Below are 2,836 nucleotides of genomic sequence, written 5' to 3'. Positions count from 1 at the left end.
GAATGAAAAAGGTAAAAATCTCTCTCACCTGGGATTAAATCCCGACGGGGAAAAAAAGGAATCATTATTTATCATTGTTATAAAAAAAAAAAATTTTTTTTATTACGTTATTAATGTTAAATTATTAATATGTATTAATTTGTCGTGGAAGAAGAAAAAAAAAGAAAAAGAGAAAGAGGAAAAACGTGGAAATTTTCTTTATTTTTCAACAGGAAACGATTACGAATAAATTTTTAAAATCTCAAAACCGGGTTTAAAATACAGCAGACGACACGAATTCACGACAATAATAATAATAATAATAAAAGTCAACGGGCATACCGTGCTGGTCACACCGGTTCCCGTACGATCACCGAAGTTAAGCAGCATCGGGCGTGGTGCAAACTTGGATGGGTGACCGTTTGAGAACGCCACGTGCCGTTGGCTTAAAAAGAGCAAAAAAAAAAAAATGAGAACAAGACAAAGTAAGAACCAAAAAACAAATCTTGTTCTACTGTCGACCTGAGGCAGCTCGACGAGAATGTGAATTTCACTGCTTCTGATCCTGGCCACTCCAAAGATGTTAGTCACTGGAGCCCAGTTCAGGAGACAAATCGTTCCCATCGAATAAAAAGATGGACTCAGGAAGACCTTCAAGAATTGATGTGGTGCTATCTTATAATAAGTGGCACCACCGAAATTCGAGTATTTGTCCCTAAGGAATCGGGTAGAAACCTCGGATAAATACTTAAAAACCCCGACAAGTAGCCTTGTCGTGTTTAATGGTGGATAATAATAATAATAATAATAATAATAATAATAATAATACTTAAAACAATATACAAAATTAATATTAAAAAAAAAAAAAAAATTTTTTTTGCTTCCCCCCCTTCCTTGTTGATATTTTAAGGGATGAAATAAACGGGGTGGAAAAATCATCGAAATTATTATCAATACAGAACGTAATCAACCGTTAAATTTTCCAGTTTTTAAAAAAAAAAAAAAAAAAACTGGAAAGAAAAAAATATTATAAAAATTAAAAAAAAAAAAAAAAAACACTTTTAGAATAAATCAGGAATGATTATGGAATAGGGTAGTAATAGGGAACGAAAGGTGAGAAGGGGGAGGAAAACACATCAGGCAAAACAAAATGACTTCCTTTTCTAAAAAAAGGATTCTGTAAAAGGATGGCACAAATGATGATTTTGGAATGGAACCATTGTTATATAAATCTCTCACCGCAGAATGAAATCACACACAGTCACACCAGAATCCAATCAATCAATCATTCTTCAAGACGTAATCATTATTATCCGTACCTACCAAAAAAAAAAAAAAAAAAAACAAAACAAAAACAACTTTTTGGGCGGTGTATACATTTATACGCGGCCATATTTAAAACCAATCAATAATAATCAATTCCGATTATTTTATTATTATTATTATTAATATGACGCCATTTTGTATTATTATTATTATTATCATTCACGAATGATTGATTAATTGCTTGATATATATATATTTTTATTTTTTATTCGACAACAACAACATTTACTTCTTACACTGGTATCCCATATATATAAAAATTTGAAATTTTCAAACGTGGGATTAGAAAAAAAATTTAACTCGATCGACCTTTTATTATTATTATTATTATTATTATTATTATTATTATCACGGCGGTAAAACAATAGAAAATCCGTACGATGTTCAAGGAAATGAATAGAGAGGGAGGGGAAAGGGGGGTGCAAAAAAACAGAATGAAAAATATAAAAGGGAGATTTTTTTTAGAGGGGACAGGGGGAGGGGCAGGAGGTTTATATATATATATTTTCCAGCAGAAGAAGATATTATCACACAATTATGGATGGATGATGGTCTCATGTGCGTGTACGAGTTTTTCCACCGCCATTCTCTCCATTCCCTTGGATTTTCTCAATTTGATTTATTCTTTTGTCATTGCCTCTTCGTCTCATGAATCATTCGGTTATCGGAATAACATAATCTTACCGAGGCTTTTCATGCAAATTCCTATTTTTCCTTTTTTTTTTTAACTCTGCCACGATTTTGTACGTGGAAGCAACCGAACAAACAACCGAAACGATCCAAAACAACAAACCACCGACTCATCATCGTTCGTGTAATTAACATTAAAAATTTTGTCAAATAATTTTTAAATTATTTTATCGAATGTACCCCGAAATTTTCCCGTAGGAAACCCCTCCCTCCATCCCCCCCTCGAAAAAAAATGGATAAAAATTTTCTGGAACCATCTGGAAAAACAAAAACTGACATATCTCTCTCTCTCTCTCTCTCACTCTTCCATCGTATATAACGATACTTGAATATTATCATCACTTCTTTTCATAATGTTTTTGAATCGTTTCCTCCTCCTTCCCCCTCCCCGTGAGAGAGAGAGAGAAAAAGAAAAACGAATGGGGGAGGTGGGGAAGGGGAAAGAGTTTCGACGACTTTTTTTTTACTGTTTATTTATTTTGATTTTATTTAACGTAAGTTAAATATGAATTTTGAAAAAAAATTTTTCTTTTTATTATTTTATATAATAAAATTTCATCGGATTACGACTTGACAGAATCATTTGTAAAACTGTATAAAAAAAAAAAAAAAGGTTTTTCCTTCCTTACCGCTGAACACCCCCCTACCCTCCCTTTTTTCACCTTTTTTTTCCTCACTGAATTTTCCCGGATTGTCATGGAAAAGGAAAAGAAAGAAAACATAACGATCGAGTTTTTCCATCATCATCATCATCATCATTATAAAATGAATCATCCCTTCCTTCACCCTCCCTTCTCCCTCCTCACCTACACTAATCAATATTATTAACATTATCATCATT

This window comes from Pediculus humanus, genomic scaffold (genome assembly GCF_000006295.1).
Source record: "Pediculus humanus corporis 1103172107775 genomic scaffold, whole genome shotgun sequence".
NCBI lineage: Eukaryota > Metazoa > Arthropoda > Insecta > Psocodea > Pediculidae > Pediculus > Pediculus humanus.
Note: the sequence above shows the minus strand (reverse complement) of the source record.